The sequence below is a fragment of the Pinus tabuliformis genome, chromosome X, assembly GCF_031772625.1.
Source record: "Pinus tabuliformis cultivar Carrire ecotype Pingquan chromosome X, CPIR1, whole genome shotgun sequence".
NCBI lineage: Eukaryota > Viridiplantae > Streptophyta > Pinopsida > Pinales > Pinaceae > Pinus > Pinus tabuliformis.
The window spans coordinates 372,591,014-372,617,080 of record NC_142308.1 but is presented as its reverse complement, the minus strand read 5'-3'; positions in this window follow the sequence as shown (position 1 = coordinate 372,617,080).

The following is a 26,067-nucleotide window of genomic DNA, read 5'->3' as shown; positions in this document are numbered from 1 at the left end:
TTCATACAAGTTTGAAGAAATTATTTTTAAAGTATCTAACTTATAGGTTGCATCATGTTCATGTCTTGTCATAGCTTGGCCTTATGTCGATGATGATACACCGTAGCTATTCTTCTTATTCTACTGCGTGCTAGATGTCGAAGCTCCTACATCCATAAATCTTTGCTTCACTTCATAAAGACTTCTTTTTCCTTTTGAATATCAAACATAGGGAATTTTTCAGTAGTATTTCTAATCCATGTAGCTTCATCTTCCTTCTTTCCATCTACTTTATCCTTTCCAGTGGCAACTCCACTCCTTGTTACAATATTAATGTGAGGTTCATTGGTCATTGGTTCCGCAGTCATCATCTGAATTTTCTGTGTTAGCTGTTGATTTTTATATTCTTGCATTTTTTCCAGAAGTATTGAACACTCCTCAATTACATGATCAAATGATTTGCAATAATTACATGTTGTAGTAGGATTTTGAAAATCTCTTTCAAAGTGACTTGCCTCGCCACAATTGTAACAAATAATTTGTCCATGACCTCGACTAGCTCTGCCACCTCAACCTCTTCCTTGATAGACACCTTGACCACTGAGTTTTCCATGTTCCTCATGTCCATGTTCTTCAACTTGCATTTTATAGCCATCACTACTGTGCTCCATCATCAATTCATAAGCTCAATAGTTGTTCTCATCATTCCCAACTGATTTGCAGAATTTGCAATAAAATTTTCTTGGAGTCTGGACATACTTCTGTAATAGGTAGCAATCTTTTGCGTGATGTTCACCTCTAGTTTTACATATCTCGCACCATAAGCTGGATCTGGCATTCAAAAGATTTGGTACTCCACTAGCCATATAGCTTCTAAAGAGAGGGAATTGTTCTTTGGAGTGGCCTTCTGATTTTCACATTGTACACCACACTTCTTCTCTTACTTCCTTACTTTTATTCATATATTGTATCTCTAGAGTCAAATTTTCCAACTGACTCTAGATCTGTTGCATACCTACATTGGTATCCCCTATAGACGAAGCTTCTAATTTCATCCCAAGTTCTAAAGCTTTGGCTTAAGTTTCCATCTTATGTTGTGACAAAGGAAATCTTATATTGGAAGCAGCGCAACTATAAACCATTCTTTATGTTGCTACGGACTATTTCGAAGCTCACCTGATCCAATAATATCTTGAACCTTTGATCAAATTCCTAAACAAACTCAGTAGGATTTTGTTTGATTTCTTTTAGCTTTATGATACACTACAACTCAGACTTCAGCTTCTTCAATTCTTTTACCAATGTTGTCTTAATTTCTACAAATGATCTAATATGATTGCTTGAATACTTCATATACCATGTCAGTGCTCTATCTTGGAATGTTATGACAAGCTGTGCTTTCTTCATATTTTCATTGTGGACTTGCTTCGTTGTCCACAATGCTTCACATAAAAACCAAAACTGCTCTGGAACCTCTGATCTAGTCCCTTTAAAGATAGGTAGCTTAATATCATCGGCCATAGTTCTTCTTGGAGGGGGAGGAGGAGGGGGAGGGGGTGGGGGAGTGGGATGGGGGGTAGGTGGGGTAGGGGGATGGGGAAAACCAAAATCACCCTTATTACTACTTGATTTTGGCTTTGAAAAACTTTCAGGCTGGAAGGGTGAATATTGCGGAGTTCCTTCAAGGTTCTCAGGGCAGTTTTCTTCACTTTCAGACTCACTCAACAGGGGGCTATAGTTAGTTTCTATAAAATTATTTAGATCTTAGCCATGAGATATCTTCCTAGTGTTTATTCTATATCTTTTTCCACTTTGCATTGTTCTATTTTCTTCTTCGGATCTTCTCCCAAACATAAGTAACTAATAATCTGACTGCATTCGTAAAATTCCCTTTTCACACAAAAAAATCTTAATCCAAAGTTTTATAGTTTTCAAGAACTTACCTAGCGTTCCTTTGAAAAATTTTCGTTCCATTTCTCTATAGGACACAATTGATTCTACCACGAACTCAGTAACCACTCCTTAGGTTCGTCTCTTTTAAAACAATTATTTCTCTCAATCAAGCTTGATACCCACTCGTATAGCTAAACATGAAATGAACCGAAGAATATTTCGTATTGATCTTCGAAAATATACTTCTCCAACCACCTCCTAGTTAAAAGACGGGGTGTTCTATTTTCTTCTTCTGCAAATTCTCGTTCCTTAGGTTCTACCCAATCTTGAATTTTTTTCTTCAACAAATGCCACATAAACATGTCCCTAAAATATATCACGGTCCCAGCAACGGAACCATTTGTTGGCTTAGGTTGGGCTGACCCACATTCATATTTTACTATGCACTAATAAAACCCTCAATCACTGGCCCTTTCAACAACAACCTGCAAGCAAGTCGTAGTCTCACCCAAAGTGACTATGGGAGGTTGCAAAACTAGGTTTATGTAGGCTTGAGGCATATTGTGATGTGGAAATTTTGTATTTTCTTATGCTTTAACACTTATAAACTACTTCGCATTTGTGAACTACGCTTCACTTATATATTACTTTTCAAAATTACATTCATCATTTAAACATATTATAAACATCCATAAACTTCACAGCATTGAAATAAAGTGTAGATAATAATAAAAACACATGGAGACACAGATTTTACCGTGGTTCATCCCAATGTCAGACTACGTCCACAAGAACTATTTCTTATTATAGAGAATTTGGTACAACAAAAATTTCTTCACCTGCGCACATAGCTGCAGGTTGTCTACGCACTAAGTTGCAGACCCAGGCCTCCGTGCACTCATTTGCAGAGCCTTGCCCCTTTCTCCGAAGTATAGATCACAAAAATACAACCATAAACATAGATCTAGAATCAATCATAGATGCCTTCCTCATTTATTATTCATCCCTATATATACTATTACATTGCTACATTACCATGGATCCAATACCAGTGTTTCCAAATTACAAGGTACTATAGTCCAAAATCATTCAACTTTTACAATATTATATGCTTTTACAAAAGGTGAGGGGTTTCATCACAAAGCCCCTATACTGCACAGTGAGTTTGTTGTTCGGTCTTCATTGTGCTTTGCTGCTGTGTTGCGCGTTCCACTTCGCACTTTGCAACATCCTTTCTACTGCACGCTCCAAAAAATTTGGATTCCTTGCCCAAATTTTGGCCAAGTTGGGTTGCGCCCAACATGATGTCCTCATTTTCTCCAATGGTCTCTGCTCACACCTTGATGTATTAAAGGAAATATCAGACCTATTTTTTCAGGCCAGAGGAATGCTAATTACTACCAGGAAATATTTTATTACCAGTTGGGGCTTTTTAGGAGAAGAAAATAGTATTTTTGAAACAATTTTCTCTCTTCCTCTGTTTTTTATATAAGCCACAACATAAAATATTTTGGCTTTATTTTAAATATATATAGCTATAAAAAATTAGACTAGTCCTAGATGTTGGAAAAATTGAGAAAATAATTAAACTCTGGACCAATAGATGGCTCTCAAGAGTAGGTAGATTAGTTCTCTATAAATTAGTTGTAGAAACCATTCTTATTTATTGGGATTCCTTGGTATGGATTCCTATGGGAATATTATATAATATTAAGCAATTATATATATGCTTCTTATCATCTAGGAGAAAAAAATCCTTGATAGCCTGGAACTTTATCTCTCTCCCGAAATCTCATGGTGGTTGGAGAATCAAATGCTTTCCTAGGCTTTCCAGGGCCCTTGCAGCTAAGAGTGCATGGAAATTAATTTAGGTAGGATGCCTTTAGTATCATGTGATGCATCAAAAATACATTAAACCCTTAAGAATGCTTGAGGGTATCAAGTCCCCTGATAAATCCCACAAACGAGGCTTCGTCATCTAGAAAGGGATCATACATTGTTTCTTTGTCATTGGTAACAACCTCTACTATAAAATAGGGAAAGGAACAAACATTCTCTTATGTAAAGATCCATGGATTGGAATTCAACGTTGGTATCGCTTTCTAGACCCACTTCTCTATTAATTGTCAAAATTGTGTTTTACTACTCTCAATCAAGTCTCCCTAAATCAGCCTCCAAATGGATCCCAATCTTGGATGTCCTCAAGTAGCCTTCTCTTGGAAAGAGAAATAGAAAAAGTCTAGTATCATTACATTCATAATCTCAAATTTCCAGATTTCACTCTCTTAGATTTGGATGATCAACCAATCTAGACTCTCAACCCTTGTGGTGTTTATGCTCCAAAATATGGATGTATCTCATAGACACCAAATTTAGATAACCTCTCATAGTGGGGGAATATACTCTTGAAACTTATTTGTCCTCCACAATACAAGTTATCATGTGGCTTATGCTCAGGAAAAAATTCCATACCAAGGATAGCCTTCAGAAAAGATCATTTCAAGGTCCTAGCATATTCCCTCTATGTTGGAAGGATTCTAAATCAATCTCCCACCTCTTCATCACTTGTCCTTTCATGCAAAAAAATTGGACTAATACTAGAAAGATTTGAAATTTCTCCATTCATTGGGAATAAGACATAAACCTTTTCCTACAATTATACATCTATAATCCTATCCCTAAACATCTAAACTTGCTCATGTTGTGCATCTGATTGGGTATTTGAATGGAGAGAAATGCGTCCATTTTTTAATACCGCCCTTAAAACATTACAAAGGTTTCCTCGACTTGTCTGGGCATTAAAAATTATTTTAAACAAATTTCTACTATTGGATCTACCACTTCCCCTAAAACTAAAATCCTTACAGACACATCATGGGCTTTCTTTTACAGAGAAACCTAGGGTAGCCCCTCTATGGGAGGGGTGGGGGGGATGCTACATATCACATCCTCTCACTTTCTCTCTATTTATGAAAATATTATTCATGATTCAAACAATTATGCAAAAATATTCGCTTTATATGTCTCTATTCTTTGCTCTAAATTATGATGTTTAGTATCTTCACGTATATGTGGATTCCCTCAATTTTATAAATAGGATGAAGAGATTTTTAGCTATCTGAAAATTCACTCTACTCCCTTTATTTCAAAATATCTCTCAAAAAGAAACTTTTTTAACTCATTTTTATTTTGACCATGTCTAGAGGACTAGGAATGATGAAGTCAATAGGTTGTCAAAAGCTAGAATGGATCTAGACTGAGCCACATGCTTGGTCCTTGAGGTTAAAAAAGTCTAATGGAAAGAATTTATTTTTTACCCTTGGTTCTAACTGATGCTATAATGGTTATATATTAAAAAAGATAAAATGAACACTTATATATGTTTATATATGCTCACTGATTCTATGTTATTTATATAACTAAACTTTGTATCTAGAATTTGTATGATGGCTCACTCAGAGCGAGTTTTGGAACTATTGGCACTCCTTTTTTGTTGGGAATTTTTTCAAAAATCGTTCATGAGTCTTTGCAATTGATATATTTTGTAGGGGAAACTTTTTTGGGACTTGAAAATAGGTTGACTACAAAAAGGCTTCAAGCCATCTAATTCTTATTGCATATACTTATGTAACCTTGTTTATTACTCATAAATAGAAGTTACATATTTTTATGTAACCTCCTTTATTACTCATAAATAGAAGTTGCATATTTTTTTCCCTTGTATATGTGTGTGTGTGTGTGTGTGTGTGTTTGCGTGTGCGTGTGCATGTATGTGTGTGTGTGCATGTGCGTGTGCGTGTGCATGTGCATGTGCGTGTGTGTCCTCAATTATCTAGAAAAGATTACACATAGTTTCATATCTTTGAATTCCTTTTCTCTGTCGTTGGGGAGGCCATAGCATTGGAAGAAAAAAATATCCTTTGTCCAGTAAAGAGATAAATACCATAAAATAACTAAAAGAAATCAAACTCAATACTTGCATGCCAAATTACACATAGTGATAGCTAAATAGAAATTAATGACCTTCAGAGGCCCTTACAAACTAAAATATCATACAGACATAAAAACTCCAAACATTAACTTGATTAAGTGGAAGCATCCACCTCAATGAGAATTTAATCAATTAAATTATCTAGAGTAGGTCCCTTTCCATGCATGATAGAAGCCTCCACTAGATCCAAGACATTGTCCATACCTTTGAATGGTAATTGGAACCCATCTAACATGAACAATATTTCATCCTTCACATCATTTCCTTCAAGAAGGACCTTCCCTAAGATTTATTTTAGCTACTACTAAATATTCGGAGTGTGAAAGCACTGGTTCAGTTTCCCTCGCAAATGATCAATATAAGGAACTTAATCTGAACCTATAGCAATAATATTTTGAAATTGAGTGACAATCCCTCTTTCTTATTATTTCATCCTCTACCTCCCATAGTTCATGTTGCACCTCTAGTAATGTTTATAGGTGGAAGATTTTATCCATAGAATGGGCATGAGCTTGGACTCACGAGCCATTGGGGGAGCCTTTCCCACTACCACCGCAATGATAGTGGGCCCTTTATCTCATCATCTTCAGAACTTATTGAGAAATAACCAAAACTAGTTGAGTTGGGGTATCTACATGAAATAACTAGTGTCGGGGGAGAGGATGTTGGTGAGGAAGGCCAAAATCCATGCCCTAAGAATGATTAACTATCTTCCAATGTCATACAAAAAATTATTGCAAATAAAGAGTATTGTTCCCCAACTTAACATAAACCACCAACTATTAGCATGAAACCAAAGATATAGAGTTGGAATTTCCAATTGTGAGGGGGTTCTATCTAATAGGGCCTTGCCCCACCCCCAAAGGTAGTGAGAAAATCATAATACAACTATAAAATCTACACACAAAAAGAAAGGAAACCTCCCATGTTAGGCTCAAAGAAATTCGGAAGCCAAAATTGGCCAACAAAGAAAGGATTAGCATTAACATAGCAAAGCCAAAGTACAACTAGTGCGTTCATGAACCAAAAGTGAAGTACATTGAGAACATGTGCATTAATGGATGTCAACCCATTAGATATGCAATCACATGTGGGAATTTATGGAACCAATTTAAATTTGATTAACACCTAAACTAGCATCATTGCCCAACCATCCCACACAACAATAATATTATGAAGGGTAGTGGGCACATAGCCCCTGTTCATAGCTTGAGGTGAGGGAAATCACACCCCCCTTCACCCCGTTGTGCATCCCTAACCACCTCATCCAATTGAGTCCACATTAACCATAGATTGTCAGTCCTATTTCAAAGAAGAGTCTACAATGTCATCTCAACAACTACATAGGTGAAAATATGGACTGAAGTAACCTTGATTTTCCAATCGATCCACTACTTTGTTTCACTTTCTATTCACATTGATGGTAAGGATGACTAGAAATTGTGGGAGAAGAGCTACAATTCATAATAGGAACTTCTCTTGTCTCGAACTTTGAGAAACTTTCCGACCATTTGTTCTATGAATCATTTTCTTAATCATCATTATCACCATATGTGAATCTATTTCAATTATTAGCTTGGAGAAGTTTTGATTGGACGGCTTGTTGGATTGCAACCTTGACTACACACAACTCGGTTACATTATTACATTATTATTTGTGTGACCCATTTCTCCAACATAGATGAAAATTGCATGACCATTAACATTGAAAAAAAAAACCATATTTGGTATCGCCTAGGTTCCCCTTGGATTCCCCATCAAATTTAAGTTCAATTAAGCCATATGGGGGGAGACCAGATGCTAAGGGTAATAGAAGGAGGTTTCCTACCATAACATTGAGGTGATAGAGGACCTAGAGCGATTTGGAGCTGGAAAATAATGATTTTATTGGTAGGAGAGGATTTCCAATCACTCGATGTCCAAGATCTAAGAAGAATGGTTTCCTAAATTCATTGGAGAATTTTTTTACAGGTGCAATCCATGGAGGAACTTATATTGTGAAAGATTCATTGATTGTGTTATTTTTAGATGTTCCAAAGAAGGAAATTAGGGATAAGGACCCAAGATTTGTTTATTATTGGATTCTAGAAAGTAGTCAATCTCCATCTTATGATGGTATCCCACATATTACTCGACTAGTTATGATTTTCTGAAAGGAAGTGACACCTCAGTTCAAAGATGCTCAAAGAAGGAGTAAGAATTGAAGAAATGTTCAACATATTTAGGGCTATATCCAAATAAGTGACAAAAGGAGGGCTCTTCAAAATCCCAATGAAGAAGCTTGTCCCAGGTCAATATTTTTATTCTAGTTAAAAGCAAAAGAAACTATTCCACTTTTAAGGACAAGTCCTGGATCCAAATTTTCTTCCAAATTTGATATGTAGGGAGGTTATTATGGCTTGCAACTAGAGAATATGCCTCTTAAATTGTGAAATTCCCTTTAGGTCATATCTCCATCATAGCTAGTCTTGGTCTTCCGAAATGGTGATTCTTCTTTAATGCATAGATGTCTAAAAAGAAAACCAGGCAACATGGTCTAGAATCAAAGCCCAATTCTTCCTATTTTTCCACATTTTCCATTGTGAATTTGGAGTTAGGTTATAAGAATAATCTGCCCCATTCTAATGATTATGAGAAATCATTAAAACCCTTATATCTTACAATACTTCCTACTCATTTAGTTATGAAAATTTGTGCCATGTTAATTCATCCCAAAACAAGTACTTTTCGCATTTCTAATCTCCTAAAAACAATGTTGTAGAATAATATGATTACTACTATTACCAAATAAATAGATGAAACTTTATTATTAACATATTAATAATATATATTATATAATATTATTTTAAATATAAATTAATATATAATATAATAAATCATAATGCATTAAGCTCCAAGGGATAGTTCAGTTGGTCGAGTTCCTGTTGCTAAGTACCTTGCTTATCGGGAGGTCACAGGGTCAAATCTCCTTGACACCCTTGAGGTTAGGCCTTGCTAGTTTGGTCGACAGGTAGATCCCTTCAAGTTGATCTACCTAGATTTTCCCATGGATGTAGCGGCCACTCAATGTCTGTAAATCACCCTTAAAAAATAAATCATATTGCATTATATTATTAAATATATTAACACCTTGATCATATGTTATACCTATATAATAGGTTTAAGGTTGCATGACATACTCGATCATGTCATATAATTATAAAATATCTATAAGGTTATGTAATATGGTATTAATTAATTTCAGGAAACTCAATTTTAAATATTGAATTAATGGTTGGGGAAAAAATATTGAATTGTATGATTTTTGAAATAATAATACAAATATTTGATTAATTTAATAGTTATATTTATTTATTTATATAATTGCAATTAAAATATATATTTTTATATATCTATAGTTTTAGTGATTTTATTAATTGTAAATTTTAGAATATTTAAAAATTTTAAAAATAATAAATTAAAAATTATTTTATAATTAAAAAATAAAAAATAAAAAACCATTTTATTTAAACATATTTTTTTAAAAGTTTAAGTTTCATTTATTAAAAATATTAGTGTGATTAATTATTTAATGTACATATAACTAATACTAAGGATAAGGATAAGAGATTTTCTAACATTATTGCAAAATTTTAAAAATATATGTTCAAAACTTAATTGAAACCATAAGGATGTTCTTGATTAAACCATTAGAGATGGGTAAAAAAGAAGGTAACTTTATAAAAATTTAAAATCACTATTAAAAAAAAATAAAAAATAAAAAAAAAAATAAAAAAAATATATATATATATATATAATAAAAAAATAGATAAGAGAAGAAATTTAATATATTATAAAGAGATAGTCACATGTAATTAAAAGATCAAAAGTATTTTAATAATATAGTCAGCATTGTCCATGGGGTGTAGAACGATTGGTGAATAGATGCAATGTTAAGGCATTCCTCACTTAATAGTCACTTATTTGAAATCCCATGGTTGTACCACCCTTCATTATGTAAATTTTGAGGTAAAAAATTGGCTAAGGAAAATAATAAAATAAGAGTTACAAATTTTTAAAGGTAAATAAAAAAAATTATTTTTTTATTGTATTTTTTACATATATACTTATAGGTTTATTAAAATTTAAGATTGGACACTCATTGGATGTGGCACTAGATTCCACATCCAGCGAGTACCAACTCTGTATATTTTTTAGTAAACTCACATTGAGAAAAATTGTAAAAACATGAGAAACAAGTTTTTTCATGCGCTTTCAATTTTTATCAACGTGGGTCTACTCAAAAATATGCAAAGTGGGTACTCATTGGATGCGGAATTTAATTCCACATCCAATGAGTGTGCACACTTCAAAATATCTTAAACCTATACGGAGATAAGTTGAAAATGTGATAATTGTATATAAATGAAAGAGAGAGCTCTGCAGAATTTTAGACTGCAACCAAACCTTAGCTATTGAATGCTTGGTGACTCTTCTGTTTCTCTTCATATGGTGAATGTCGATGGAGGGAGTGCATCAGATTCCTACAGAAGAATTGTTGCCAGCTACAAAAAAACGGGGCAACATTTTGCCACTAATCATAATAGCTCGGTGCAAAACCCCAATGGAGACCAACCAAAACCCTTGCAATATTCTCCCTCATCGAGGAATCATCGGCCAAGAATTTGTCTACCAAAGGAAACTGTAGACCCAAAATTTTAAGTCCATTCCATCCGCAACAAGGACTATTTTCACTATATGTGGGTCCATGCTCCAATCAGAAAATTTCTCAACATCTAGCCTTTAGAGAAATCCCTCACTCATTGGATCCAACTCAAATGGAAACCTAAGTGGAATATAAAACTAAAGTTAACTGCAAAAGGTTTATTCACTATCATATTTTCCATTCATGAGGAATGAACACGGGTATTTGAGGATGGCCTGTATTTTTTCAACTTGGAAAGGTTATATTTCTGCTTCCAAAAAGAGCGTTTTGTACCAGATAAGGAGGATTTTACAGCCCCTTGGTGTGGATTATTATGTACTCATTACCAAGAAATTTATGGGATAAGGAAACCCTAGCAAGCATCAGCAGTGCCCTCAGAAACTATGTTAAATCTTCAAAACCCACCAAGTAAGCTAGGTATATCCATTATACTTGCATTTGCATTTACATGAATATATTGTAGCCACTTCCAAATTCCATCTATAGTTATTATCAAGATGATCTATAGAATAAAACCCTTGATTATGAGCACATATTGTTCCAATTCTAAAGATGCTAAGAATATGGTTATCTTTATTGAAATTTCCCTTTACTTGTTGTAAATTCCAATGTTGTGGTTCCCTTGCTCATGACGAGGAAGGATTTACCAACGTTGGTAGAAAATTCTCTAAGACTAAATCATATACCACACAACCATATTCTTCTAATGATAAGCCCCCCCCCCCCCCCCCCCCCACAATAATTGTCTTGATCTTATCTCTTCTCTAGATGCCACCAACCCTCCCTAGGTTGTGCCACCTCTGGAATCTGATAGGAAAGAATTTGTCCCACCCCTGCCCTCCTATGTCAATAATCCTACCTTATTTATCATCCTACATTCTCCTTCCCAATCCTCACTCCAATCCCCCTCGCTTGAGAACCCTGACTTAATCATTGACCCTATCGATGAAATGGAACTTGATTTGCCAAGCTTGTGCAAATCTTGGAAAGGGAAATATCCCTTCTCCCTCTTTAAACACCAAGTCAATTTCTTGGTAGGGAATATTTCAAATCATGCCACACTAACCTAAAATATGCCTTTAGAAAATCTAGCATTACACCACTTGGTGTTTAATCCTAGCCTTTGAAGGACTCGACAAAGCCACACATAGATGAAAAAATAAGGGGTTAGAAAATGAATCTTTAGCTTTTGGATGAATTGGGGTTATGATGGTAAATTCGGGATGTAAAAGGATGATAACATTTTTTTTCTTTGTTTCCAACATACCCCCAAAATGAAGATAATCTCATGGAAAATTAGAGGCCTCAATTGCAAAGGAAAGAAAATGATTCTCAAAGAAAAATGGAAATCCAAAAATCATATAGTTATGATGATCTCGGAGACCAAATATTCAAGTGAATCTATTTCCAATATAATAAGTAAACGGGAAAGATATTATCGTGTGATTGCTACTAATGCCCAAGGACACTCATGGGGGATTTCAATCATATGGAATGCCTAGGAACTTCAAATTTTAATTATGTTTGATCCTTTTTGCATCCTCACTACAAAATTTTGATTAATTGGATTTGATAAAACCTACTTTATTTCCAATGCCTATGGCCCAACCTCTCCTAAGGATAATCCTATTTTCCTCCAATCACTCACTAGAACACACAATATCACATCCCTTGCCCCTTGCATCCTCGGTGGAAACTTTAATCTCATCAAATCATTGGATGAGAAACGTTGAGGAAAAAGGAAGCTTGATGAAAACTCTGCTCTCTTCGAATACACAATGGCAAGCATATACATGGTGGATCTTGCAATGTCAATGGAACTTTCACGTGGAATAACAGGAGAGGATCACATGAAGTGACCTCAAAATTGGATTGCTTTCTAGTCATCAAATTTGTCATGGACTGGGATATATTTTTGGAAGCATCCATACTTTTGACTGATGGCACTAATCATCGGCATATCCACCTAAGCATAGGCATTCATTTTAGAAATCGCAATAGGCCATTTTGCTTTGAAAAAAATTGGCTCCATCATCCTAATTTCCAAGAAAACATAAAGAAATGGTGGGGAGAAAAGATAGTTCTAGACTCAGTTCTTCTATGTACAAACTCCATAAAAATTTAAAACACATAAAACGGTAGCTAAAAGTCTAGAACAAAAATAAATTTTGCAAAATCTTGGACGAAAAATGCAAACTGGAGAAAAACATGGAGGCCATCTAATAAGATGCCATTCTTCATGTCGATCATATGCTCTAATCACATAATAAGCCACTTCCATCACCAATATTAAAGAGAACAGGAAACAATAATAAATTATATAGAAGCAAACATCATGGGTCTGTTAACTTAAAGAAGGAGAAATGAATACTTTTTTCTCCATAAATCCATGCTCCAACATCAGCATCATAATCACATTTCTTCCATCAAAAACTTTACGGGAAACAAACTAGTAGAATATTAAGAGATTACTTAGGATATTACCCACTTTTATCAAAAGATTCTAACAGAACCTACTCAAAATATATTAGTGAAGATCTAGTGCATCATCAAACACATCCCTCGCCTGGTTACCACTAAGAAAAATGAATCCCTGCTCCAATAAAAATCCCCTGAGGAAGTGGAAGTGATTTTCAAGGCGATTTCTGGAAATAAGTCCCCTAGTCTAAATGAATTCACTATAGAATTTTTCCAGGCTTACTGGCCCCATAGTAGGCCAAAATTTATGGAAATGAGTGGAATCATCTAGGAGATATCATTCCATCCTCAAAGCTCTTAACACTGCCTTCCTCACATTGGTCCTAAAACAAGATAAAGTGGAGGATCCTAATGGATTCAAACCCATTCATCACTGTAATTTTATATGCAATATCATCACTAAAATCATAGCCAAATGCCTCAATTCCCTCCTCCCAAAGTTGATCTCTCAAGAGAAAATAGGATTTGTGAAAGGTCGCCAAATCCTAGATGGAATTAGGGTTTCTCACAAAGCCATACACTCCCTGAAAATCTCTCAAAATCCTAGAATTTTACTTAAGATTGACCTCTCCAAATCCTTTGATAAGCTCTACAAGCAGTACCTTTTCTAAATTCTTAAAGCCTTTGGTTTTTCCCCAAACTAGATTGAATGGATTGGAAATCTATTATCATATTACTCCATATCCATCCTTGTCAATGGTTCTCTCTCCACCCCTTTCAAATCCTCTCGACATATTCAATTGGATGATCCTCTCTCATCTTTCCTTTTCAATTTGGCAATGGAAGGGTTGGGGAATTCTCTTACAGAGGAAATCTCCAATAACACACTCAAAGGCCTTCGTTTCTATGGCATTTAAATTCCCCTCACTTATGATCACTTCATCAATGATACCATGGGTATGGGAATCCCCACTACCTCTAAGGCCCGAGATTTCATTCCAATTCTAGAGAATTTCTATCTAGCCTCTAGCCGTAGAAGTGGACAAATCCAAATCTCAGGGATTTTTCTTCAACACCTTATCAAATGTATATCATCACATAGTTAACATTTTGGGCTTCCACAAATGCAAGCTTCCCTCAAAATATGTAGGATCCCCCTTGATATTTCTCTAATATGGGGCTTATGGGAGAACCTTACATCCATTATCAATAGCAAGTCAGCAAGATGGTCCTTCCCATCTACTTATGTTCAGCATTAATGGAACCATCCTTGATCTTCCAATAACTTCAGTGAATCCAACACAAACTTATTTGGTGGTGGGGGCTCTAACACGGAATGTTAGTGGTCCCTAGTAGAATGGGGAAATATTTGTAAACCAAAAGTCAAAGGTACACTTGGGTTGTGAGACTCCATCACCACGGTGATAGTCGTGGGTGAAAAAAATGGTGGAAATGGATCCATGGTGTCCCTGATTTCTAGAAATGCATCAAACATTGTAAACATGTCACTCATGACACACCATCACAGCTCTTGGTATGCTTGCACACCATGGTCCTTGGTTCATCAATATGTCCTTTTCATAAATTAAAGATGGTCACTACTTTGTTCTAGGAAGACTTCTAGCAGCAACTCCCAAATCTTTGTGAAAATAAAAATATTAAAAATATGAGGGAAAAAATGATAGCCTATGGATTAACAAAACTTTTATACTATTGGAACATAACCAAGCCCAACTGACAATGGTGTCAATGGCTATTACCAGCATCCTAGCAACCCAAACTAGCAAAAGAAAAATGGTATCAATTATAGGGAAATTTGTAATAAAGTTTGATCCCTATTTCAACTCAGTCAGATAAGATCAAGCAATTTTGAAAGAGTGTGATCAAATAATTTTCAAAGGATCATCTACACCCATTGAATATATTTGGAACTTTTCTCTTTCCAAAATCAAAGAATCAATTCTTTACTTATCGTGGTCATCCTCCAACTAGTGTGATCAAGGACATAAAGCTTGGATCCTTCATCGTTGCGATATTTTCCACTCTACTATTCTCCATTCTTCATCCCTTCCCCCTCCCCTCCATAAGCCATTCCCTTTGTATGGTCCCCTGCCCCCCTCTTTCCTCAAACTAAATTTTTATGGAACTTTGAAAGGTAATTTTTATCCAACCAAATTTGGTGGTATATTCAAAGATCATAGAGGCCTTCCACTCTTCATCTACTTAGGCTCCTTAGGCATTAACAACAATAATGCATCGGAACTCACTAGCCTAGTTATAAGGATGGAAATTCCATAGGTATAGGGGTACTCCAAAACCATTGTGGAAGGTGATTCTCATTTTATCACAAACATGCTCCACAAGCTACATAATGGCACCCTTGTTCATATAGTTTCCTAAATTTTGTGTCTAGACCCCCTCACATCTATAATAGAAAGTCAACTAAATAATAGATATGTTAGCTAATCATGGATGGTCAAACTCCTTGGTAGTACTTTCCTCGACCTGCAACCTTTTGCAGGAGTCCCCCCTGTTGAAAATTGGTAGCTACAGTTGGTATTTTCATTGGAAAATCAAAGGAGAAATTTTTCATTTTCATGTTGACCAAGTTGGCCTCATTTTTTCAATTCGGCCCCATCCATTAGATGGGTTTGAACCTATGGTTAAAACCCTCCTCCTAACTCACATATAAATATAATTTTGATTAACCTCATTTGGCATTTCATCCATCATATCACATCTATCTGAAGCAAGGAAATTCATCCACACGTGTGAAGGAGAAAGTAAGAAGAATAATTTTGTGTTGACTGTCTCTCTTATATTCTATTTTAACATCATTAACTTGGGGTTATTTTATTTTCTTTACCAATATTTAAATGGTTTTGGAGACTAAAATTTTCATTGGTTTACAAACTCTGTTTGACTGAAAGTTTTCTCCTATCTTTGCTTGTTGGCTAAGGGTTGACCGCAGGTGAAATTTTATGCTTTGACTAAAATATTATTGTGGTTCATTGATTAATATTTGACCAAATTTCAGCCCCTTCTGTTCAGCTACCTTAGGCTAAAATTTGGCCCCTCGGTTGCAGACTTTGACTTGGACCAATGTTGACTATTTTCTCTTTCCTTTGACTAGTTTGAATTTGGGAACATTGAGGTCAAAGATTGAATTTTTTTTTGAATATTTTAATTTACATTTTGATTAATTGAACTCTCTCTAATAAGGAAAGATTTTTGGGTTTTCCCCTTTTGTTTTTTGCCCTGGTCACAGACCTAAATTTTGGTGTCTCTTGTCTTATTGTTTTTTGTGATCTCTATTGCTCTACTAAAGAAGTTAATTTTTTACATTTTTTATGTATAAATTCTTAATGATTGAAATTATGTTAAGAAGTTTCACTATATCATTGGAGGTATTTATCAGTTTGAAAATTTGTACTAGTATTGGTTGCACTAGAAAATCAACATGGTATTAGAGTTTTGTTGAAGGATCGAAAGAGCATTGAGATCACCTTAAAGAGAATTGAGAGTACTTTGAATAGATTTTAGATTCTACATATTTTGTTTTGATTGTTCATCTTCATCATGAATACCTTCATGAAGACAGAGAACACACTTGAAGGAGCTACAAATTATAGGGCATGGAAGACTAGGATTGACCTAGTGCTTGCAAGGAATAAGGTCTTGGGTATTGTTTTGGGAAAATTTATTGAACTAGTTGATCAAGAAGGAAAGGACATGTTTCATGAGGATGATATCTTGGCCATGAACATAATCATGGAATCTATTATGGATCATATGATTCCTTATATTGTTGATCTCAAATATTCCAAGGAAATGTATGATTCCCTCATTGGATTGTACGCCATCAACAACATCAATCAATCCATAAATATAAGGGGACAACTTCATCATGTCAAGATGAAAAATAATGATATTGTGGAATCATAGGACTTCATATGAATATCTCAAATAAGATACCAACTCAAATTTATTGATGAAGAAGTATTCGACAAAGAATTGGTACTTGTGGCAATGGGTGGTCTGCTTGAATCTTGGGACTCTTTTGTAGAAAGCATTAGTGGTAAAGAAAATTATCCTACATTTTATAAGTTATGGGTTGCTTGGACTTAATAATAATCAAGGCTTCTATATAGAGGAAATATTTTAATTGCAAGTGAATATTCTCAAGCTTTTATAGCCCACTCAAAGAATAGCAAAGGTAGAAGAAATTTTGGGAGATTTCAAAGAAGTGCAGGTAGAAGACCTAATCCAAGGCTTGTTCCAAGAAGTGAACCTTCTATACAAATAATACCTCCTCATACCTCTCAAGATAGAATATATATGAAAAAATTCAATGCTTTCATTGTCAAGCATATGGTCACTATCAAAACAGGTATCCTCAAAGGAATGATGATCGAAAAAGGAAAAGGGAAGCACCATGATTTTGCAGCTTACCTCAATGAACCCCCACATAAGAGGAGGCCTAAAAAGAGAGATATTGATGATTAATATTAATTTCATTCTACTTTTATATGTTCCATTTCAATTCACGATGAAGTTTATTTGGTGGATAGCGGTGCCTCTAGGCATATGACTAGAAGTGATGAGAATGTCTTTGAATTGGTTGAAAAGAAGATCACTCAAAGGGTTGAGCTTGGATACAATGGAAAGTATGAATTAAAAGGAATTGGTTATCCATCCTTCCAATTGGAATAATAGGTAATGTTTCTATTGAAAATATATATTATAATTTTTTGGTTTGAAGAAGAATTTGTTGTTTATTTCATCTCTTGAAGATGAAGGGTATAGAATTTCATTCATGGATGGACAAGTTCTAGTATAGAATAAGGACTCATCCTTTGAATATTCAAAATTCATTGGTGTACAAATAGGAGGCCTATATCATATCCTTGAATGCTTAATTCAAGCCTTGATACACAACACATCTGATCTTTGTGAACTATGGCATTGAAGGAAGAAGGATCAAGACTTTAAGGTCTGACAATGGAAGAGAGTATGTATTCAAGGAGTTGATTAATTTCTGCAGTGATGTTGTAATTAAGAGGGAGCTTATAGTTCCCTACTATCCTCAATGAAATGGAATTGTCAAAATGAAGAATAGAACTATTATGGAAGCTTCCAAGGTCATGCTTCATGATCAAGATTTTCAATGTCTTTATGGGGATAAGCTTCAAAGACATTTGTTTATGTTCAAAATATATGTCCAAACCAAATCTTGGATTACAAAAATCCTAAAGAATTATTCATAGGTGAGAGACCCAATGTTAAACATTTAATAATCTTTAGTTTTATTGTTTATGTCCATGCACACAAGGAAAAAAGGATGAAGTTGGAACCTTCCAAGAAGAAAAGAAATTTTGTTGGATACAATGAAAATATGGAGGCCTTTAGGGTCTACGTACTAAGACAACATTCTAATGTAACTTGCAGGGATGTCATTTTTTATGATGATGTTACTTTATGGAAGTCCAAAGGATCACACTTAGACTTTGATGATGAGATGTAAGTGGTTGGAATTAAGAATGTCGAATGAAAATCCTAATAACCTAAACCTATGGAACATAATCCTTAAGAAGAGTCTGATGATCGACATGAATTAGTTGACTCACCAAGAGTCATTATAATTGAGACTAGAAAGAGACTTGTTTGCCTTAAAAGAATGTTGAAAGAAGCTGAAGGAAATTTTTCACCTCATGGGACCTTTAGGTAAAGCAAGAGGTTGAAGAAGTATTCAGGCTATGCAACATTGATGAGTAAGATCATTGAGTCTAATCCCTCCACCTATAAAGAAGCAGTTGAACATCAATTTTGGAAATATGTTATTATTGAAGAGTACCAATCCATATTGAAGAATGATGTATGGGAAATTGTGCCAAGGCCTGAAGTGAAATATGTTGTCGTCTAAATGGATCTACAAAATCAAGCATGCAACTGATGGAAGTATTGAAAAGTACAAGGAAATATTTGTGGCTCGAGGATTCTCCCAAAAAGAGGGAGAGGATTATGAAGATGCATTTTCTATTGTTTCTAGGTATGTTTTTATTAGATCTTTTATTTCTCTTGCTTGTATTGCAAGTTGGAAATTGCATCAAATGGATGTCAATATTGCCTTTCCGAATGGAGTCATTGAAGAGGATGTTTATATCAAGTAGGCTCAAGGCTTTGAGATTCATGAGAGAGATACACATGTTTGAAAATTGAAAAAACCGTTGTGTGGGCTTAAGAAATCTCCTCATGCATGATACTCTCGCATTAATAGCTATTCGTTGAGTCTTGGTTTCAAAAAGAGAGATGTTGATATGAATTTGTACTTCAAAGTTGTTGAAGGTGAGCCATTTCTTTTGTTGTTGTATGTAGATGATTTATTTTTTATAGGGGTTAAGGTTCTCAATGTTTGGTGTAAGAGGATCTAATTTCTAAATCTGAGATGAAGGATCTTGGTCTTATGCATTAGTATTTGGGATTGGAAATTTGGCAAAAGCCTAATCAAATCTTTGTTGGACAAGGAAAGTACATTATTAAGATCCTTCGAAAAATTGTTATGATGGAATACATGTCCATGGAAACTCCCATGGTAACAAATTTTAATAATATATGTGACTATGATTCTAATCTAATTGATCCCTCTATGTGTCGCAAATTTGGTGAACACTAGACTTGATACTTGCTATGTTATGAACATGTTGAACCCTGACATGTGCATTGGGTTACAATGAAACATATATTGAGATATCTCTGTGGGACTGTTATCACCCCAAGAAACTCCCCTAGGTTGTATCTCGAAGATGCTCGGGAACATTACAAACTCAACTTAATGTTGGAAATGGATGAATGGAAGGAATGATGCTTATTCAAGCCAAATAACCACTCCTACTTTGCTTGACTCCAGAAATGTGTGAACACCCCCAACTGCAAGGCTTTAGACCACCAATTACTCACAGTTTAAGGATTGGGTGAATATGGAGAATACTGACCACACCAGCAGATGTACAGGGCCCTGTGATGGCTAGCTGCAACCAGTAAAAAGGTCTGCAAATCTAATTCCCTAGTGTACAGACAGGATGACAGCTCTTTGTCACTAAGTGAAAAGAAACCTGATTAACACATTCACTGATACATGCAAGATTATAACACAGAGGTAGGATGACAGCTCCTCTAATGCTATGCACCAAGAGTTTAGGAAAACTACAAATCAAGCACAGCCTAGAATAGAATAGAAATGGAAAGTGAGCAATTAACAACAAAAGAAGCTTGTATTAGTTGAAAATGAAGACGAGATGCTGCAAGTATCAAAGCAGTTACAATCTCCAGAAGTTGAACCTTACATCAAAACAACAACCATCAACCTTGATTACATCTATTTTTGGGTATATATAGAGTTTCATTACAAAGACGTTATGCTATTCTAGACGTGGAGGGGTCATAATTGACCATCAACCTCTTTAACTATCTAATGGAGTCTCTGGTGCAATTTTCCTGCTTCAGTGAATGATTTGATCTTCTCGGGTGCTCTACTATCCTTCTCGGGTAGGTGGACTGTTATATGGGATGCAATCCCATAACCATTGAATGCATTTATCTGCTCGGCTTTGTACCTTTCCTTCTCGGCCATATTTCCTATTGAATATGGTGGTTGAGGATCTATTAAAGGTGGTACTAGGAACTGGTTACATCCATCCTTCGGGAGTATGGAATGGTTATGGACGTGGATAGTCAGGACAGATGGAGGAACGAGATCAATCGTCGGATCATGCGGATAAACGACGAGGATCGGTCGGTGGAGGGTATCAGGAGATACGGAGGTGGAGAAACATGGGCCGTTGGATCTCGGGCGAACAGATCAATGGTCATCGAGCGTTGAAAGTACAAGGAGTTTATCAAGCGGGAAGAGTGGACATGAGTGGTAAGCGGTATCGCTCGCACCGCTTACGGACGATGGGCGGTAAACGTACAACAATGTGCGATACCACTTGGAGGACAACGCGTGGCAGCAGAGGGGCGGGAAAACCGCTTTTCATCACGTGTTATCGTGCGGTTGGTTTGCAGATGCAGGAGGAGTGATCGTTGTCCGATCGTGGTGGAGGTGATCAGACAATGTAGATTTTATCGCGCGGTTTTCGCTTGATGTGATGGGAGATAGTTGGATCGGGACGCAGCGATCGACGGCTGAGATTGCTGCGAAGGGTTTATGAAGGCGTGTGAGTATATGGGCGCGGGTTATACGTGGTTTTTAAACTTAGCGCTTGGGGCTTAAGAGTAAAAGTTTTCATATGATTTTTGATAGCAATCCCTGGGAAATGGAGGTGAAAGGAGGATAGATGAGGTGGAGGGGAAGGTGAGAGCGACCGGTATGAGCCTCCTTTGAGAAAAACCAAGAACCAAGCCCACTTCTACTCCTCGAATATCATTAACATGTAGCAAAGTTAACACTAGCTCCTTCTGGGGATGAGATCCTCCCTGTGAGGTCTCAAGAACTTGCAGATCAATGCCTTCCCTATGAAAACCAATTAGCAAAATTTCCTAGTGTTCCATTGGGCATGGAGTCTAATCAAGTCTACATTAAAACCTATGAAAGAACACATTTGCAACATTAAGGCTTGAAACCCTTAAACAACCTAAATTTTCAAAAACTGCCCCTTTACTGGGCCACCAAAATTGTTTCCCCTTCTCTTGGTCAGTATGCATGTCAGCCGATTCATCAAAGACTTGCAAAATTGGGTTGATTTGATCATCTACCTCAAAAATTTTAGGGCATTTGACCTTATCAAGTAGAGATGGTTTATATTTCACCCCCTCTCTGTATGCTCTCATCCTTGGATGTTCTTCGTGGAAGCTTCTGTACTCCTGCTGAATAACAATGGTTGTTGTGCACTCGACTGTGTCATTTGTGGCTGGCACAATTAATATAAATGGTGAACCGATGTATTCTTGTTTTGGGGACACAAATACCTCACCTACTCCCGTAGCTTTCTTAGAACAAACCCCATCCAAGGAGGTGTCCCAAATTTGCGCACCTTCTTCCTCTGTGATCTGGAAAACTGCCCTTTCAAGCTGTGTAGAGTCCACCTGGGCAGATTTCGAAACATCAAGACTGAGATTGTCAACATCAGCCTTGGGCATTGAGTTATGGCTGGCCTCAGTGCCCAGGGGACAATTATGAGGGATTGCCTCTTGAAGAGACAGAGGAACATCAGATGATGGGGAAGTGATTTCACCCTTTTTGATCACTGGGCTGGGGATAACAATAGGTTGGTCAATTTGCAGATTTGCATAGTCATTGGAAGCTGGGCTGGCTTGAGGTTCAAGGTCTTCAAGGATGGATTTCTTGAAGGACTCATTCTTCACGGGTTCAATCAGAGGCATGGGTATTCTTGGCTTCTGAATTTCTGACTGAAAACTAAAAGAAGAAGGGGAACCTTCAAGGCCTCTTACCTTTATGGTTGGAGCTTTGAGGATGATGGGATCTGCTAATGGTTGCTTTTGCTTATAAGCTTGTTGTTCTGCAGGTACAACAAAATTATGAGCAGGGCCTTTGAATAATGACTTCTCATAGGCAGCTTTGGTTAAGAAAGGGGCACTGCCCTTGTCTTCCATACCATGGACCCCATCCTCTTCTTCAAATCGCTCTTCTTCCATGACTATATCTTGAAAAAGGGTCTTCACCATTTTTTCTTTATTTGCATCTTTGTTTCTTTGTCAAATCTACAACTTCTCCCTTTCTCCTTTATATGTATTTGGATTTGGAAGAGCAAAGGTATTAGGATCTTCTCCTGCTTTCCCAGAATGTCGCTCAACACTTAATTTGGAAACTTCAGAGGCTAATGACTCTATCATCCTGGCCATTTTATCAACCTTGGGATCTGAGGATGATGAGGGCTCACTCCTCTATCTTCTTCTATCAGCATTACCTTCAAGCCTTTCTGCAGCTATGATGTTTAATTCTACTTCGAGGGCTGCATCTTGCATATCAACCAAAGAAGCACATCTTCTTTCTCTCAACAGTAGGTAGAAATCCAAGTCAAAAGCATTAGCATAAGTGAGTTTGGCAGAGGTGGGGGTAGGCTTTACTTCAACTGGTATCTTACTATACACAGGGTTAAATATTTTATTAAAATCAAGCAATGATTCCCCATTCTCCCTCTTCAGGTTTCCAAACTCTGTATGGTAATAGAGCAGATCTTTCCTATCTCCCCATTGTTTGAGGAATGCATCACCCAATGCTTCAATGTCTATTATGGACCTATGGGGCAATTCTTTGAACCACTTCCTAGCCTCTCCATCAAGGCTCTAGATAAACACTCTCATCCACACATCATCTTCACTGATATCTAAGTTATCAACATAACTATAAAAAGATTCAAGGTGTTCTTCAGCTGTTATCCCCTCTGTACCAGTGAATTTAGGCATATATTTCTGATACTCTCCTGCAGGCATAGCATTCAAAGGAACAGGAAAGACCAAGGGTCCATACCTAGCAGCTATAATTCTTTCCATCTTCGTGGGAGCTTGCTGACCTGCCATGACTGGGCTAGGTGGAAGGATACTAGCAGATTGAATGGTAGGAAGTAAAATAGATGACAGAACTGAAGGAAAATGATGGACTGTATGGGAGGCTTTCTTTGGACTAAGATCCAAAGGGGCACTGACTGAACAAGGAGCTTTATGAATCTCTGAAGGTATTTCTTCACTAACGAAGCTAGGCTCTAAATCTTCAAACTGTATATTTTCAGCTATAACCTTCACTTTTAGAGATGCATAATATTTATTAAACTTACCTGATCCTGATGCTCCTTTCTGTGAAGTTTTCTTCTGCTTAGCAATCTTCTCAGGGTCAGGCACTGGGTCAACTGGTGATTTCTGAGGATTTCTCTGAGTCTGCCTCACAAACTGAGCCAGAACTGAAATGTGGAGTCGCCACCAGGTAGGTTCTCCAATAGAGTCTCCAGATAGATGATTATAACCAGAAATGTGTCCAGACTTTGTGTATCATCAAAGCTGGAACTGTGTCGTTCTCCCAAGGAAGCTGAGCTTCAATCTCCTCTCCCTAGCAATGGCGCCAATCAATGTTATCACCCCAAGAAACTCTCCTAGGTTGTATCTCGGAGATGCTCGGGAACATTACAAACTCAACTTAATGTTGGAAATGGATGAATGGAAGGAATGATGCTTGTTCAAGCCATCTAACCACTCCTACTTTGCTTGACTCTAGACATGTGTGAACACCCCCAGACTACAAGGCTTTAGACCACCAATTAATCACAGTTTAAGGATTGGGTGAATATGGAGAATACTGACTACACCAGCAGATGTACAGGACCCTGTGATGGCCGGTTGCAACCAGTAAAAAGGTCTGCAAATCTAATTCCCTAGTGTACAGACAGGATGACAACTCTCTGTCACTAAGTGAAAATAAACCTGATTAACACATTCACTGATACATGCAAGATTATAACACAGAGGTAGGATGACAGCTCCTCTAATGCTACACATCAAGAGTTCAGGAAAACTGCAAATCAAGCACAGCTTAGAACAGAATAGAAATGGAAAGTGAGCAATTAATAGCAAAATAAGCATTTATTAGCTGAAAATGAAGACGAGATGCTACAAGTATCAAAGTAGTTACAGTCTCCAGAAGTTGAACCTTACATCAAAACAACAACCATCAACCCTGATTACATCTATTTTTGGGTACATATAGAGTTTTAATTACAAAGACGTTCTGCTATTCTAGACATGGAGGGGTCATAATTGACCACCAACTGCTTTAACTGTCTGATGAAGCCTCTGGTGCAATTTGCCTGCTTCAATGAATGATTTGATCTTCTCGGGTGCTCTGCTGTCCTTCTCGGGTAAGTGGATTGTTATATGGGATGCAATCCCATACCATTGAATGCATTTACCTACTCGGCTTTGTACCTTTCCTTCTCGGCCATATTGCCTCTTGAATATGGTGGTTGAGGATCTATTACAGGCGGTACTGGGAACTGGTTACATCCGTCCTTCAGGAGTATGGAATGGTTATGGACATGGATAGTCGAGACGGATGGAAGAACAAGATCAATCTTCAAATCACGTGGATAGACGACGAGGATCAATCGACGGAGGGTATCGGGAGATACGAAGGCGGAGAAACGTGGGCCATTGGATCTTGGGTGGACAGATCAATAGTCATCGGGCGTTGAAAGTACAAGGAATTTATCGGGTGGGAAGAGCGGACATGAGTGGTAAGCGATATCACTCGCACCACTTATGGATGATGGGTGGTAAACGTACAACGATGTGCGATACCACTCGGAGGATGACGCGTGGTAGTAGAGGGGCGGGAAAACCGCTTTTCATCGCACGTTATCGCGCAGTTGGTTTTCAAATGTGGGAGGAGCAATCACCGTCTGATCGTGGTGGAGGTGATCAGATGGTGTAGATTTGATCGCGTGGTTTTCTCTTGATGTGACGGGAGACAGTTGGATTGGGACACGGCGATCGACGGCTGAGATTGTTGCGGAGGGTTTATGAAGGCGTGTGAGTATATGGGCGCGGGGTATACATGGTTTTAAACTTAGCACTTGGGGCTTAAGAGTAAAATTTTTCATATGATTTTTGATGGCAAGCCTTGGGAAATGGAGGTGAAAGGAGGATAGATGAGGTGGAGGGGAAGGTGAGAGCGACCGGTATGAGCCTCCTTTGAGCAAAACCAAGAACCAAGCCCACTTCTGCTACTAGAATATCATTAGCATGTAGCAGAGCTAACAGGGACCATTGATTATGGTTTTATATATTTTTCTAATGGAAAATGACAATTGCATGGTTTTATTGAGGTTGATAGGGTTGGATGCACTAATGGTAGAAACAACACCTCTAGTTTCTATTTTAGCTTGGGCTCTGCTATGATTTCATGGTCTAGTAAGAAGAAAAATTGTGTTGCTCTTAGTATGGCTAAAGTTGAGTATATAGTTGAATGTTTAGCCTGTTGTGAAGTTGTGTGGCTTTGAAAGTTGTCTGTTGGTTTGTTTGATCTGGTCCTGGAATTAACCATTATATATTGTGATAATCCAAGTTGTGTAAA